The sequence below is a fragment of the Crocuta crocuta genome, unplaced genomic scaffold, assembly GCF_008692635.1.
Source record: "Crocuta crocuta isolate KB4526 unplaced genomic scaffold, BGI_CrCroc_1.0 scaffold1028, whole genome shotgun sequence".
Classification (NCBI taxonomy): Eukaryota; Metazoa; Chordata; class Mammalia; order Carnivora; family Hyaenidae; genus Crocuta; species Crocuta crocuta.
In genome coordinates, this window is record NW_027532432.1 from 472,748 (window position 1) to 490,923 (window position 18,176).

At 36.9% G+C, this 18,176-nt stretch overlaps 1 long non-coding RNA gene across 1 annotated transcript in view; it reads right to left on the reverse strand.

Moving 5' to 3' along the window:
• LOC144244161 (uncharacterized) overlaps positions 1–18,176 on the reverse strand; it is a 184,958-nt gene that overhangs the window by 13,940 nt on the left and 152,842 nt on the right. The window contains exon 4 of the long non-coding RNA XR_013338857.1: positions 8,158–8,386. This is a non-coding gene — a long non-coding RNA (uncharacterized LOC144244161). The remainder of the gene's footprint in view (positions 1–8,157; positions 8,387–18,176) is intronic.

Here is an 18,176-nt window from a genome sequence, read left to right on the forward strand (position 1 = left end):
TTATTTTTGTTTTTTATTTTTAGCTTTCCATATTTTTAATTTGGTGCTAAGTGTTTTAAAGGTAGTTACTTAAGAGGCACCTAGGTGGCTCAGTCGGTTAAGTGTCCGACTTCAGCTCAGGTCATGATCTTAAGGTTCATGAGTTTGAACCTCAAACCTTGTGTCAGGCTCTGTGCTGACAGCTCAGAGCCTGGAGCTTGCTTCGGATTCTGTGTCTCCCTCTCTCTCTCTGCTCCTTCCCTAGCCGCACTCTCTCTTTCTGTTTATCAGAAATAAGTAAACTTCTAAAAATATTTAAATAAAAAATAATAAATAGGGGTAGTTACTTATTAGATACCTTTTTTCTTTTTAATGCCCAGCCTTGTCATTCCTTTGCTCCTGTTTTTACATCTATTTCTTCTCACGCCCTTTACCTTATTTTGTTTTGGTTATTCATTTTGGCTCTCTTTTGTGGGTTACTGATTTTGACTTCATACCCAACTGTGTTTTCACCCTTCCTTAGTTTCACGGTCTCTGAAAAGTGCGGGCCAGAGTCCCTTACTCAGGCGGTTCTATAAAAAAATAAACAAATGATTTACTTCCAGGCCGAGACAGTTCTTTCTTCCCACTCCTCCTACTATATTTTTTTAAAAATCATGCAATGAAATCTGCTTGAAATTACTGTATGGAATTGCTTCTCTTACAAATTGATAACTACCAAAAGTAAATGAGTTAGTCAGTATCTTTTATACTAGTTTACATTTTGAACACTAATATTTCCTTTTTAATTATTTAGGCATTAGACTTTCTTTTAACATTTTAAAGTATTAAGCTTCCTGTTAAAGGGTGGGAGGAAAAAAGATGCAAAGGTGGCAAACAAGCACCATCATCTTTCCTTTGAGGTTCAATTTTTATCTGAGGTTAGGATGGATATACAGATAAACTCTATAATGCTAATAACAATAATAGTATGAGAATCATGGGGAAAAATGAGTGTCAATATTGTAGTAGTCAGCTAATAAATCATTGAACACAAAATTCCATTTACCATAAATTGTTCTACAGAAATGTGGTCCGGAAGATCATTGATGAGGGGGCACAAACAGAGTTGAATGTTACAGAATTTGCAGAAAAGGTGAGAATAGATTCCATTTTACGTGTATCACGATGATAAGTCATATTCAAAACAAGTGTGCTTGGGTGAAAGAAAGTGTATTATAAGTGCATTGCCTATTGTTTGTTTAAATTGCTTTTCCTGAAATTATGACTGTGTTCAACCATTTACTAAAGGAATATTTTGAGATTATGGCACTTGTTATTTTTAAATTACAAGTATAGTTTTAATAATTGGACATGATTTTTATATAAGTGATCATAATAATGTGTAGGGAAGTAGCAAACAGGAGTTTTATTATGAATTTAAATCTCTGTGTTGTCAGTAGTCAAGCCATAAAGAAAACTTCTCCTGAAGGTCATCTACCCAAGGTGTTCTTCCCTGATGAGAACCTTAAGAAGCAACAGAGAGAGCTGGGTAAGATTTACATCAGCTTCTTGAGACTGTGTTTTGCTATTTTTGTTTTGGAAATCAAATACATATAACTGTCAGGCACATAAATGCATATCCTTCAAGTTTTATTATTGTCATAGTTAAAGTCTCACACATAAGTTCCCTGCCACCTATCTCTATACCCACCTATAATGGGCCATCTCCTAGTGCATCCTCTCTCACTTTAAAAGACTCTACTCACTCTCTTGTCAATTATAAACTCCACACACAGTCCTTAGGATAGCCCTTCACAAGGCAGAGGGCCTGTCTCCAGATTAATCAGTATCCTGAACATGTATCTTCTACTTCAACAGCTGAATTGGAACAGATGATATTCTTTTTAATGTCTCTATGCCTTTATACCTGTTGATTTTTTGCCTGGAAGTCCTCACCCTCCCTTGCCCTGTAAGTTCCTCATTCTCTGCATCAGCTCACTAGTCACCTCTTTCCTGAGGCTTTCCTTTATAGTGTTAATTCCTAAAAGTCCTCCCTTTAGGTGCTCCAACATTATTGTATTCACATCTTTAATAGTGTCACGTAATATGATATGGAAGTAGGACCATATAGGGGTGCCTGAGTGGCTTAGTCGGTTATGCATCTGATTTGGCTCAGGTCATGATCTTACAGTCAGTGGGTTCGAACCCCGCGTCGAACTCTGTGCTGACAGCTCAGAGCCCGAAGCCTGCTTCAGATTCTGTCTCCCCCTCTCTCTCTGCCCCTCCCCTGCTCACTCTGTCTCTGTCTCTCAAAATAAAAAAAAATAAAGACATAAAAATAAGGAAGTAGTACCATATTGGTTAAGATCATGACCACCAGCATCAGACTGAGTTCAACCCATGATGCAACAATTCCCAGAGCATAACCTTGGGTGAGTTATGTGAGCTCTCCAGACTTCAATCTTCCCATCTGTTAACAAAAGGGGGAGTGGGGTGGGGAATAATGGTAGATCAAAGATAGTTGAGCATTTCCTGCTTCAGCTTTGACATGTAAAGAGCCCAGAGGCCACACTTCTGTGCTCCCATGAAAAAGTAAAGCAAACTGAAAACCAGTTACTCTTCTTGGACATATCAGAAAACTGAAGTTACAGGGCAAACCGCCATCCTGAAACCTAGAGAGACAAGCTCAGCCAGAGAGTAAGACACCAGATCTGCTTATCTGGAGCAGAAATCACTGAAGCAGTAAGCCTGGAGGAACACTTAAGTGGCACTTTGGATGAATTGTGAGACCTGGGTGTGGAGTAGCGAGAGAATGAGAAACTTCTGGGGTCAGCAGTCATTGGAGGACCTGCATTTCTTAATAGGCTTTACATGTAGGTAAAGAACAAAGGAGACAATGTAAAAATCTCCAGATCCGCAGAGCTGAAACAATTTGAGCAACAAGATAAAGTAGCATTAGATTATAACACAAAGTATAAAATAGATACTCTGAGTCCATAAATGACATAAATAAATGATTGAATAATTTAATAAATGGTGAAAAATAGACAAATCTTTCATGCAGAAGAATTCCAAATTGCTTAGGTAGCTACTCTGACTTTGAGGAGGTAAAACATAACTTCCCACTAATTACGTGTTGGCTGCACATAGAGCATTTCTTTCAAAAGAAACCCGAAAAAAAACCCTATTTTAGTCAAGTGATCAAGCTTAATAACAACAGTGGTAAATCATTTTGATATTATGCACCTTTGATATGACGCAGTGAAAATGGTAGCTTACCTCTGTGTTCTTCCACTTAGCAAACCAGTCTAATCTTGAGGAAAAACATCAGACAAATTCCAATAGTAGGTCACAAAACAAAATACCTGACCAGTACTCAAAATTAAGTTCATCAAAAACAAGGTAAATCAGAGAAAACATTAGAGTCAAGGGGAACCTAAGAAGATATGATAACTAAATGTCATGTGGTATCATGGATAAGATTTTGGAATTGAAAAAGAACATTAGGTTAAAAATGAAGGAAATCTGAGTAAAGCATGGAGTTTAGAACCGGTAAGAATCAATATTGGTTCATTAAGTGATGGTTAATTTAATATGTCAATTTGACTGGGACACAGGGAACTCAGATATTTGGATAAACCGGATCTGGGGTGTCCAAGAAGGTGTTTCTGTTAATGTGAGATTAACATACTAATCAGTAGACTGACTAAAGTTGAAGGCCCTTCCCAATCCCAGTTGGTTCCAACCAATCCATTGGCAAGATGAAAAACCTGCTCTTTCTAGCTGACTGTTTTAAAATGGGACCTGGTTCTCCTCTTGCATTTGGACTGGAATTTGCACTGTCAGCTCCCCTGGGTCTCCAGCTTATAGATCACGGTACTTCATAGACTTCATAATCACATGAACCAGTTCTTTATAATAAATCTATGCACCATCTAACTTTGTATGTATGTAGGGTGTGTGTGTGTGTGCATGTATGTATGTATGCATGTATGCATGTATCCATCTATCATCGATCATCTACCTATCTATATCCTATTGTCTGTTCCTCTGGAGAATGCTGACTACTACACATACTAATATAAGATATTAATAAGAAGAACTTGGTGTGGAATATATGAGAACTCTGTCCTATCTTTGCCATTTTTCTGTAAATCTAAGCCTATTCTAGGTTAAAGGTTTATTGAAAAGAAAGTTTGAATCTTGGTAATTTAATAATGGTTGGCCTAGCTCTTCACAGGACTCTAACGCACACTAAGAGGTTAATCCATGTAAAAGTTCTTAGAACAAAGACTGGTGCAAAGTAAATGTCAATAAATGCTACCTATTATTATTAATGTGCCATGCATGTCTATTTTATCAGTTTTTCACTGTTTTCCAATCTTCTTGTCTCTTGTTGAGTCTTATTATTTATTTTTGTAATCTCTAGAGATCAGTTTTATTAGTTCTGCATATGATAGGAATGACCGAATGACTTATTCAATGAGTACTTACAGAGGATATCTTCTGCACTTTATACTAGTCTATCTATGATAGAAGTAGACAAAGGAAAAGAAAAAGGTTTTAAGAAAATTACAGCTTCTCTGGGGAGATTTTTAAAAATGTTTTTTTATTATTTATCTTTCTATTATCTATTTTAAACTTTTATTTACTCTGTCTTTCTCCAAAATGGAGCTAAGGTAATAGCCATATGAGTTAACTCGGCAATAAATGAAAAGGTATGGAAGTAATAATGTGGTATCTATCATGTAAATAACTCTCTCAGTGATACATCAATAATCCCTCCTGCCAGACACGTTTAAGAATTAAGTGATCTAAGTTACATAGATATGGATTTAATTTCTAGCCCTTGCAAGCTGTGTGCTTTTAGCAAGTTTCTTAATCTTTCTGTTTCAGTTAGTTTTATTTATATATAAGGGTAAGTGTGTGGTTGTTTTTAAGAAATACACAGAATAGATGAAAGAGCTAAATAATTATGTGTGCTCAATAAACAACCACTGATACACAGTAATGTCAGCAAGAAACATGTCTTGTTATCTTATTCAGTGAGGAAGATGTTTGTTAATTTTGAACACTGGGTGTTGAAGAAAATGTATCATGGAGTAGGTAGAATGTTATTGAGCACCTTCTATAATATCTGATTATGATATTATATCCAACAAGTGAAACAAAACTGTTTTCTCAGGACTAGATTTTCAGTGATCTCCTCAGGACAGAACAGGATTTTCAATGGTCTTTTTCCTCCATCTCCCTTTTTCAAATCGAACTGGAGTTGTACCTAAAGCAGTTCTTAAGCCCATGATACTACTCTATCTTAACTATATTGATGCCTGAGATTAAAAATGAAAATAATACCAGTTTATTTATTTATGTACTTTTTCCACCTTTAATTGTAATTTCATTTCTCAACTGACATATTATTTCTTTGTCATTAATTCTCTTCATCCCATCTGGAATGTCTCATTTTTATTGTCCTTCTTATTGCTCTTTTACTTATCTATGATTGTGTGCCTGCTAGACTGTCATCTTTCTTTGCCAATTTTAGTTATGAAGTATATATTCTATCTATTCTTATTTTCTCCCACAAATTGCTTCTTTTTTATCTTTGCTTTCATAAACTGTATATTCTTTTCCTCTGCAGGATTAATGATGCTCTTAGGAGTACACATAATTTCCTGTCTCTATTCGCCCCATTCCAGAAAGAATACAACTTTGAGATTCACCTACTTTTATAGAACCTCTTGCTTATCATTTTCTCTCTGTGTTATAACAACATTGATGATTTTTAAAAGTGCCCCTTAAAATCTTGGTTAGCACTGAACTTGTACTTTCCTTGCTTTTCACCTATTAAATGGCTAGAGATATTATCAAAAACAAGCTCAACAACAGTATAGGGTCATTTAAAGAAAAGAGCAAAAAATACTTTGGAGTTTTATTTATGGAAAGGTTCTGATCTTAAACTAGAAGTATTGACAGCAAATTTCATGCTTTTCAAAGAAGCAACTCTATTTTATTGGGTGAATCAGCGTCAAGAAGTTTCCCATCCCCAGTAACCCCACTTCTCAGTGTAAAGATGATCATCCATCAAATGCGATATGTATAATAAATTGAAGTCTGCCAAGACTTTATGTTCTTTGGATGAAATTGAAATACGAGTTGAAACAAGTGTTATTTGCATTAGTACCAGGGTTGAATATGAAAGAGTTAAGACTTAGTTTTATCATATACTGCTAAGCAGCAGCTATTAGGAGTCTTTGCTGGAGATTCTCCAGTAGATCAGGTAAAATAGCAAAGCTCAACAACAAAAAATTCCTTCAGCTCACTTGTAAGTAGAAGGGAAAGTGGATGCTCTTTCACAGGGTAGAAAGGCACTTATCATGTTGAAAGTACCAATTTAGCACTGAAGATTGCTAATGGGTGCTGCAAAATGAGTCACAATTTATAAGCATTCCTGGCAGAGTGCTGAAGGGTTTATAGCTTAGAGAACTGGGAGCTGTGGGGACTGTGTCTTAATTTCAGTGGAACTAGCAAAGATTTAACATCGTTCCTCTTTTCTTGTCAAAAGTAAAGTTTTACTTTTTTTCACCGTGGAGTCTTGCATGTATATCTAGCTCAGCTTAGTGACATCAAAAATTCTGCAGACCTCATGAATATCTCTGCAGTGGGTGCCTGCCCTGAGGGAGCTGGCCCCGACCTGATATGTGTCATCGACTTGAACCCCTCTTGACATGGTATTTCTGAGGTCTGGTCCACTGCTGGTCTCGCATGGCTACCCAGACTCATGGAAAAGCAAACCCAGTCTTAAGTGAAAAAGTTCTGAGAAGCTTTGGAATTCTAAATTGAAGTTTTCTGTCCTGTTTCATGTATTTAGAACTTAAAAAAAAAAAAGATTATATTAACATTATTATGTTATGGCAGAAAATAAAAAGAACTAGTATTGATCGTCAGTCGTTAGGTACTCTTTTTGATGTTTTACGTACATTATTCCATTTATTCTAGAAGGAGATATTGTTATGTTCATTTTATGGATGGTGCAATGTGAAGCTGGCTTTTGGAGGTCAAGCAACACACTTGAGATCACTCAGCTAGTAAGCAGTGGAGACTGGATTTGAATCCAGGTTTCTGACTGAAAAGTTTGTATCCTTACTCAGTTTTTTGCCATGTTATTAAAATCTAAATTCAGAACAACTAGATCTGCTCAAGAAGTGCATGGCTCTTAAACTCTAGCCCCTGTGGCATACTGTTTTGTTATTCTCTTTGCATGTCAGTATATGCTCTGGAAGACATAAGTGGAAGACTCTTTCTTCTGATTCTCTTTGCCTGGCAGAAACATCTGCACAATCTAAGCTTATCAGCATATTCACTGCCACACTCAGAGTTGCTCAGAGAAGAATGAAGATCATCAGGCATGTGCATTTCATTACTGTTTTCAGAGGTTGGGTCCGGGTTCCATCAAATATACTGCTTTAGGGGTACTGGCTTGATGTAAGCAATACCTAAAATGGACAATTTCCTGTTTCATTTTTTTCTTGGAAATGGTAATGTTCTGTGTCCACACCGAGATCAACTCTGAAGACTCCAGTACAAACATAATGTAGTAATTGTTTTAAAAACACCAAAATCAACTTGATCTCTTTTACTTTTATAAGTGAGATCTACTTTAGACCCTGTGGATTACCACAAAATTGCCACTAAAAATAAGATCTCATACCACTCACCTTTTTAGATCCTGCCCAACCTTTGAGTCATACATCTTGTCCCTATTTTCACTAGCTCAGCTTCTCTCTGATTGAAATGCCATTCTTCCTTCTTTCCTCCTCCTGCCTCTCTGAGCAAAAACTAACCAGCTGCCTTGTTAGTGATTACTGTATTCACTAACAGAGAATGGAAATTTTGTAGAGTAGTAGAAAGAAAACTGAATAGTTGAAACAAGTAGAAAATATTGTAGAGAGATGGCAAGCTTATTGTTGGATGATCACCAGCAGTTTGCCGTCAAGAATAAAACAGAATTTTGTGGAGAAAGGTAACATCAAGGTAGATATATAAGTGGGGAAGTATAGTGTGAGGAACATACTGAAAGAATGTTACCACACAATCAGTGAGAACCTTGCCTTTGGAGTCAGGTAGCTTGGCTCAAAGCCTGCATTGCACTTTCTGAATTTATGAATTTGCATATGTTATTCAACTTCCACAAACCTTGTCTTTATCATTTATAAAATTAGGATGGTACTGGGGCACCTGGGTGGCTTAGTCGGCTAGGCGTCGGACTTTCGCTTGGGTCATGATCTCGCGGTTCGTGGGTTCGGGCCCCGCGTCGGGCTCTGTGCTGACTGCCAGCTCAGAGCCTGGAGCCTGTTTCAGAGTCTGTGTCTCCCTCTCTCTGACCCTCCCCTGCTCACGCTGTCTCTCTCTCTCTCTCTCTCTCCTAGAAATAAAAAAAAAAAAAAAAAAATTAGGATGGTACTAATGCCCCCCTAACCCACAGGTTGTTGTAAGCATTAAACCAGTTAATCACAACAAAACAATGAACACAGTGTAAAGTGCTCAATAAGCAAAAGCAGTATGGATTTAATAATGAATCCCTGTGAGATCAGATGCTTTGTAATGTACTTACCTATCACCTGGCACATCATAGGCATTCATTAAATGTTGGTTTAAAAAGGGAATCATATATTTGGCAGAATGGATTGGAGAGCAGAAACAAGAGGGAAGAAACCAAAAATTATCTGGGTTTGGGGAACAAGTTAAAAGCAAAATTTGTTTCTTTAGTATAAAATAAGAAAATGAGATAGTCTCTATTAATTTCTAGTGTAGCTTTTGCTGCCCCGAGCCACCTGTATGTTCTTTGGCATCCTTTCCTGAGTTGCTCTGGATGATTTGGTGTCCGAGTGTGCTTCATGTTAGGTTTAAGGGATTTTCAGTGGGAACAATCAGGATTTCCCAAATTCATGATGCTATGTATGATATCCACAAATGAGTTTGCCCAATGAAGATGGATATTTTTAAACTGTGGCTAACTTTAAAGCTGTAGGATTGGGTATCTGAGATTCTCTGCTGTAGAAAGTGCTGTATTTACAGGTTATAAGGACTAGCCAATTTCCACTGTTAGCTCAGTTGCTGATCCCTGGGAACTAACATTCTTTAAAAAAAAATGTGCTTTTCACAGGCCATTTCTCACAGTCAGTGCTGCCTTTGAAGGAAGATAAGGTGTTTTAGTACTCGTCTCGCTCACAAAAAACAGTGAACATTAGATTACATTTAAAATATTGCATCGATTCCACCAATAACTCTAGCATTTTACTGTAGGGTATTCACATATAATTTCAGTATGAATTACTGTTCTCTAATTATGACTCTAATTATCTTTTTATACTCTGGGTCAGCTCATTAAAACTGTGCTACTCAGTGACTACTCTTTTATCTTCTTCAGTACATCCATTGTCACAACCTTTTTTGCCAAACACTCATCTCACGTACTAAATCGAGGTTTGCCTGCAGCCTTCAACTGACTATTTTATACATATAGACATGTCTTTAGCCTAAGTGCATTTACTGTACTTTAAGAAATCTCTAAAGACTTTAAGAAAATAATTGAAGCTATTACTAGCAATACTAAAGTGACTTTCAACAGTATCGAAAAGTGTAAATCTTTACATCAAGGCCTAAAAGCTTTCTCCTTTTCTCTAACAGGAAAACTACATAGTTTAGGATATTCATCTGTCCAAAAGTAATTTTGAAGGTAAGAAATATCATAGTGAGTAAATTTGTTTGGTCTTGACATATACATTTAAAAAAGGAGCAAAGAGAGAGAGAATGTGCAGAACAATAAAATAATTTTGAACAAAGAATGTCTAATTTTATTATTACTGGTTGGGTTGAGTTGTGGCTCCAAAAAAGATATGTCTACATCCTGACCTCTGGAACCTGTGAATATGACCTTGTTCAGAATGGAATTCTTACTGGCCATATTTCTTTCTTGGGAGACAACCATTTTATTCCATGTAGGCTTATTAAAAATATTACTTTCAATATTTGAATGTATACAGGATTTGAAAAAGTTTCTGAAGAATATGTTATTAATTTTAGACTTTTGTGTTTTATCATCCACATCCATAGTGTATCTTGGGTCTAATGAAAAACTAATCAATAAGTTACTTCAGAGGATTACATTAATAGTTATTGAGAAATATATTACTATCACTCATTTGTACAACATTTTGTACATACAAAAGAGCACTTGTTTTATCTGGAATGAAGGCTGAAGCATAAATTGTCTCTATGTGATTGATGCTGCTGCTGAGGCTTTTCATTCATTCATTGATTAAATAAATATTTTTGAGCACCTACTATGTACCATTCTATGTGGTAGAGATACAGAGAATACATAAACAATCTTTATAGATCTTATAATTTGTGGTGGGTAGAAGAGGGGTTTTCAAAAAACATGACAAATAAGAAATTGTATCTTATGTTAAAGCTTATATGTTAGATCAAACAGCAAAAATTGCTGTGTTAGAAGGGCTTCAAATTTAAATAGAATGGTCATATCTCTGATAAGTACTTAGGAAATGCTTTTCTAACACAATGTATAAGTTAGTGCTAACATCCATGCCTTGAAATAGTAAGGAAGTCGGTGAGATCAAAGAGGAGACCAATAGTAGATGAAGTCAAAGAGGTAACAGGGTCAAAATATGATGGGTTTTTATGGCATTTGAGGATTTTGGCTCTTTTTTCCAAATTAGTTGAAAAAATATTGGAAGGTTCAAATTAAAGTTTAATGATCTAACTTATGATTTAAAGGAAACATTCCCTGTGCCGTATAGAGATAGACAGTAGGTGTGAAAAGATATGATCAGGAGATTCAGGTGGCTCTTGGCATAATGTAGGTCCAGGTTATTTGTCCCAGGATTGAGCAGTCTAAGTGGTGAGAAGTGGTAGAACCAAACGTTTTAGTGCCGGATTGGATCTGGGGTACGAGGAAAAGAGAGAATTTAAAGATGATTTCAAGTCTTTTACTTGTCTAACTAGAAAGATGAAGTTGCCATTAAGTGGGATAGATAACGTGGATTTGGAGAGATAAGTTAATAAACATTCTAGCTTTCAGATCTGAGATCCAAAATCTTGAGTCGGCAGTCAAAGATACACTAGACAGAAATTCAGGGGAGGAGAACTGGACAGAAATGTATATTTGGGAGTCATTAGCAGATAGGTGCTATTTAAAGGAAGGCAAATGAACAAGACCACAGATGAAATGATGTAGACAGAGAAAATAAGAGGCTCAAGGACAGTGTGGTGAACAGAATTTTACCTCAGCGACAGTGAAAGTAAACCATAATTTTGTGGTTCCAGGATGCTAATTAAAAAAAAAAAATGTTCTTAAAGAGGAAGGCAGATCAACTTGACAGGCAGGTCAACTATTATGATAGCTTTTAATTGAGTATTGGATTTAGCAATGTCGAGGTCATTGCTGAATTGACAAGAACAAGTTTGATGGAGTGATGGGGCAAAATCAATACTAGAGCGGATTCAGTGGACAATGGGCAGAGAGAAACTGGAGAGCAAAAATATTGACAGTTCTTTTAAGGGATTTAGCTGTAAAAGAGAATGATCAAATGGAGAAGTGGTTGTATCAAAGTGACTTTTTTAAAGACAGGAAAATTAGCAGAATAATTGCTCACAGAAATGATGCAGCTGAGAGAAAACTTGATGATGTAGAAAAGAAATGGGAAAGCAGTAATGATCTACTAGCATAGGTGAGAAGGAATGAACTTTACAGTGTAACTCAAATGTTTGGCGATAAGTATATCCACAGTCAGTTCAACTCTAACAACACAAGGGAAGCAATTGTGTGGGACCAGATGATAGCAGGCACCACGGTATGATGTTGAGAGTTTCCTTTTGGTTGCTTTGATTTTCCTAGTGAAATAGAAAGCATGACCATACATTGAGAATAAAGACGGGGCAGGAGTTTTTAGAAGATGAGGAAAGGATAAGGTGAAATGTTCATCAAGGAGTATGAGGGAGTAAATGAATGAAAAACCATGTCACGATTATTGTGCATCATTAGAGGGACAATTGAGGATCCTGACTTAGAATCTGAGATGAGACAAGAGCGCTTCTTCAACTGTGTTTGGCTCTCTGGGAGCAGGTATTAAGTAAGTGAAGCAGCTCCCACCTTGGATTTAGTTGCCATGTCTCATTAGTCTCTTAACAGTCTGTCTCAGATCCTCAGTGTTTTGTTTTGTCTTACACAACCTTCACAACACTGGCCAGTTATTTTGTATATAGTCTCTTGACCTGAGTCGAGATATTTTCACAGGGTCAGACTGAGATCATGTATTTTTGCCAAAATACCATTGAAGTCATGTGGTGGCCTTCTTAGATCATCCTGTGAGTGGTACATAATGTGAACATGACTTGTAAATTACTTGTGAGTTGGCTTTGATTTCTTGTTTCAGATAGTGCCTGCCAGTTTTCTCCAATGTAAAGCTGCTATTTTCATCTTTGCAGGTAATAGATAGTGTGGGTGGGAATATTTTGAGATTACTAAAAGTCCCATTTCTCAGCATAATTTTGCCCACTACTTTTAGCACCAGCTTATAGTGATTCTTGTCTGCAATAAGTGTTACTGTGATATTAGCATAATGGTTATTCTCTATTTACGTCATTACTTGCATCTTTACTAATTGTAGTACTACTATAAGGAAGAGATGCCTCTTCTCTCACATTTATTTAATCAATTAATTACATTAGGACAAATACACTGTATATCATAAATGTATATTATAAATATACAAAATGTATTCTGTAGATACAATTAAATACTATATATTGCTGATCGAATTGTTCCAGTTTTGGGCATTGTAAGTTCCTTTGAGTCATCCCAACATGCCTCTGTTCTTTTCTGAGCCTATTATTACTTTCTAGAACCACAGATATATTAGGGCCATCTTGTATTTTTCTCTGCTTTAGCCCTAGAATCAGACTTTTTTCAAGATCTCTGGTTCCTTTTATTAGTAAATGGCATTTAAAAATCAAAATCTGTGTGTTAGTTATATTTATTGCTTATAGCCCATTTCATTGGGGAGTTCTAGATAATACACTATTTATGTCTGTATCTATTATCTATGTGTGTGTGTGTGTGTGTGTGTGTGTGTGTGTGTGTATGTGTAAAACCAAGTTCATTCTGATATCTCCAATTCTGATTTAATGCTACAGGGTTTATTGTAACTTCTCTCTTCAATATGTGCAGCCCTTTTTTCCCACACTGAGAACTTCTCATTGTCCAAACTGTATTTACTTATTTACTTAATCTTATTGTATTTACAAAGTAGTTTCATAGTTGCTAATTTGTATCCTTGTTAGGGAAAATACTAACTAATACACAGTATTTATATACAACTCCTTTGAATTTAGCATTACAGTATACAGTTTAAGTGTATACACTTTGGTTTTCCAAAGTTAAGTTAGTTCTTTAATTCCCACCTACTTAATTTTGCTTATGTTATTCATTTGTAATACAGTTAAATTTACCTCTTACTATTTGCATTCCGTTTTAAATTTCCCTCACATCCTGGTTGATTTAAATTACTTACTTGTTTTTGGGGTATGTGAACTATTCCCATGATTCTAAAAGTCAGAGTTCTATGAAAAGGTATAGTCAGAGAAGCTTCACGCTCCCTTCATCTCTATTAACATATTCCCATTTGTCCAAATCTTTCTAACCTATACCCACATACATCTTCAGACAATCAATTTCATTAGTTTCCAGTTTATCCTTCTTGTATTTCTTTGCACAAATAAGTGGATGCACGAATACTTTCTCCTTTTAAAGTTTATTTATTATGAGAGAGACAGAGACAGCATGAGTGGGGGAAGGGCAGAAGAGAGAGGGAGAAAGAAAATCTGGAGCAGGCTCCACTCTGTCAGAGCAGAACCCAACGTGGGGCTTGAACTCAGAAATCATGTGATCATGACCTGAGCCAAAGTAAAGAGTTGGATGCTTAACCGACTGAGGCACATAGGCACCCCATGCATACTTTCTTACGTTCTTTTTTTCTTACATGAAATATATCATACAAAAGACATACTTTTCAACTTCGTTTTTCACAATATACAGTTTGCTTTGGTTTCACAACATATATCTGAATTCTATTTCACATGAGTTCACAGACATAACCTTCATTCTTTTTACAACTTTTTAATACTCCATTTTGTGGAAGCATCATAGTTTATTCAACCATCTCCTATATAATGGGGCACTTGGAGGAGAGTTGCTCTTAACTAGTGTTATAATCACTATAACATATATCACCTATAATTTTTCTAGGTGAGGTGGTTAATATGACCCACTACACTGTGGCAAGTTACATATTTTCTCCCTTTCCTAGTAGGATGATTCTATCTCCCCGACCCTCTGATATAAGCAGCAGTTGTGTGGTTTACTTTGGCAGACGGCATCTACACAGAACTAAAATGTATAATTTCCACGTAGAAATTTTAAGAGCTAGCTCATAGTTCACCATGTCTATTTATTCCTTTGCCACAAAATGGGCAGTGCTTTTGATAGTGTTTGCTCTGTCAGCCTGGAATAAAGACAGTGTGGAGCAAAGCTTCAGCTAACCTATGGTGGTTGTCAAATATGATCAAGAAAGAGACCATTGTGGTTATATACCACTAAGATTTGGGGACCCTATGCTGCCACAATATAATCTTGTCTAACTCTTCTGAAGTAACTAGGTAACACACCATATATATGTTAAAATAAGAAATAGATTCCCTGTCTTCTATATTAGTCTACACAGTCTGCTATAACAAGATACCAGAGTTTCGATGGCTTAAATAACAGAAATTTATTTCTCAAGTTCTAGAGGCTGAAGTCCAAGATCAAGATGCTGGTTGGTTTCTGGTGAGGCTTCTCTTCCTGGCCTGCAGCCAGCCACCTTCTTTTTGTGTTCCCCACACCAGCCCTTTCTGTATACATGTTCAGAGAAGGAGAGAGAGAGAGAGAGGAGAAAAAAAGAGAGAGAGAGAATGAGAGAGAGACCTAATGTCTCTTCTTCTTATAAGACATTAATTCTATTGGAACAGGTCCACATCTTTGCAAATTCATTTAACCCTACTTAATTCCTTAAAGGCTTTATTTTTAATTAGAGTCACATAGAGGATTAAGCTACAATATATGAATTTAGGGGGATACCATTCAGTCCATAACATCATTAGTATTAATTGTTTAATTATTAATTATTAGTAATTAATTTGTTAAAAGTGTGCATTTAAGCTATAATAACCATTAAGTATTATTATTACTCAATTTGAATTATTAGACTGCTATATATTGGATAATATATAACTTTATCTTAAAATGATATGTAATTAGCTAGAAATAATTAAATTTCTCTGTATTATTGTTCTTGGATCATTTTCTTTATGTTAAGAAATTGCATTAGGTGCATTTGGTTTTGGAAATTCAGTAATGTAAATTCTTAAAATGGTGATCAGCAACTGTTAGTACATAATATTACCTATTACACACTTAACAATATGGGAATTGGTCTTGTCTTTACATTTTTTCAAAAGAAATACAGAATTATATAGCACTCAAGGTAGCTCTTTAGTTATATGATCTTGAGCAGTATTCTCAGCTGTAAAATGGCAATAGTATTATACATATCACATGCCAGGCCTATTGTCAGGATGCAATTGGCTGATTATGTATGTAAAGTCTGTACCCCTATGTGAGTGCTCCACAAAGTGATTTATAGAATATAAGTGAAAGTTTCTTGGTTATATGATCACAGATATCCTTGTTTATTTAATCATACAAATTAATTTACAAACATACAGTAACTTAAAAATGATAATAGTTTTTGAATATGAAAAAATTATAACAGTTCTTAAGTTCCATGGGTTTCAACCTGTAATATTCTCCATTTAGGGAAGCAAAATGTGATTAAAAAAATTTTTTTTTAATGTTTTATTTATTTTTGAGAGACAGAGAGACAGCATGAGAAGGGGAAGGTCAGAGAGAGAGGGAGACACAGAATCCAAAGACAGGCTCCAGGCTATGAGTTAGCTGTCAGCACAGAGCCCGATGCGGGGCTCGAACCCACGAACCGTGAGATCATGACCTGAGACAAAGTCAGCCGGCCAACCAACTGAGCCACCCAGGCGCCCTGCAAAATGTGGCTTTAAGGAGAGGATAATATATAATATTTTGGAATCACATGGTCTATGTCTTTCAAAGATGATATTTAGTGCCCTATATTAAGATATAAGGAAATTAGTGGTACAAGGAAATTTTTGTTTTTACTTTAGTCATTGTTGGAAACTTCTAAATGAGTTTGACATGAGCTTGAATGTGATTGCCCCCTGGATTTTATGCAGGTGTCTTTAGCTTGGTGTTTCCATAACATTGCCTAATTACTTGCACAGTTTTTTAAAAAATGCTGATTTATTTTTGAGAGAGAGTGAAAAACAGAGTACAAGTAGGGGAGGGACAGAGAGAGAGGGAGACACAGAATCTGAAGCAGGCTCCAGGCTCTGAGCTGTCAGCACAGAGCCTGACACAGGGCTCGAAATCATGAACTACGAGATCGTGACCTGAACTTAACTGACTAAGCCACTCAGGCGCCCCCCCAATTTGCACAGTTTTTACTAGCTATTGCTGAAGGTACAATGAAGTCTTTTTCATTTAAAAATTGAAGCAGGTAAATGATGTCAGCAAAAAGATGGCATGAGAACATCTAGTGATAGTGCCCTCCCAGAAACATCAATCTGAACAACTATGTCCACTGAAATATACCACACAAGAGCCAAGGATTCCAGGTCAGGGATTATGGCACTGAAATGGAAAAAAAAAAAACAAACAATAAAAAAAGGAAACAAAAAGGAGGGCAAGCAAGGAAGATTCACACTACCTCCTTTAACCTTTTCTCTCCAAGCCTGGGCAGCCCAGCATGAAGAGACATCCTTCCAATGGGAGGATAGTGGTAAGAGTGACAACTTTACCCCAGCCCCCAGAGCTGACCCACCTGGCACCGTTCCAACTCCCATGGCACCAGGTGACTCCCTACAGGGTCCTGTGGTCCCAGGTTTCCAATCAGCCCACACAAATATAGACTCCAGGTAAGCACCTGTGTACCTAGTCTCCTGGCTGCACTCAGTGCCAGACCAACTCTAGTGGCCCCAGGCCCCTGCTCTGCCCCAGCACCAGGCTGGTCCCCACAGACCCAACATCTAGCTTGGCAGTGGCTCCAGACCAGCCCTAGTGCCAGGTTGGCCCCAGAGACTCCGAACTCCAGGCTGGCTCCCTGAAGCCAGGCTCCTGGCCTGTCCCAGGACTGGACCTGCTCTGCAAACCTAGCTGTTGAACAAATCTAAATAGCCATTTCACAGAGTAATATATACAATGGTTAATAAGCACGTGAAAAGTTGCTTAAAATCATTAGCCATTAAGTAAATGCATCTTAAAACCATACCCTCTAAAATGGCTATAATAAAAAAAAGACAAGCAGTAACAAGTCTTATCAAGGATGTAGAGAAACTAGAACCCTCATACATTGCTCACTGAAATGTAAAATGTTGCAAACAATTTGGAAAATAGCTTGAAAGTTTTTAAAAATGTTAAACCTATGTTACGATAGGAGCCAGCCAACACCATTCCTGAATTTCTATCAAAGAAAAATGAGAATACTTAGTCATACAGAGACTTGCACACAAATATTGACAAGAGCATTTAAATTTTTTTATAGTTTATTTTTGAGACAGAAAGAAACAGAGCATGAGTCAGGGAGGGGCAGAAAGAGAGGGAGACACAGAATCCAAAACAGGCTGCAGGCTTTGAGTTGTCAGCACAGAGCCTGACGTGGGGCTCGAACTCACCAACCGTGAGATCACGACCTGAGATGAAGTCGGACGCTTAACCGACTGAGCCACCCAGGTGCCCCCAGGTTTTCCCATTATTTAAAATGCTTTTGGGGCTCCTGGGTAGCTCAGTCGGTTAAGCGTCCGACTTCTGCACAGGTCATGATCTCACGGTTCGTGGGTTGGAGCCCCGCGTCGGGCTCTGTGCTGACAGCTAGCTCAGAGCCTGGAGCCTATTTCGGATTCCGTGTCTCCCTCTCTCTCTCTCCGACCCTCCCCTACTCACACTGTCTCTCTCTCTCTCTCTCTCAGAAATAAATCAAACATTAAAAAATGGTTTAAAAAATAAT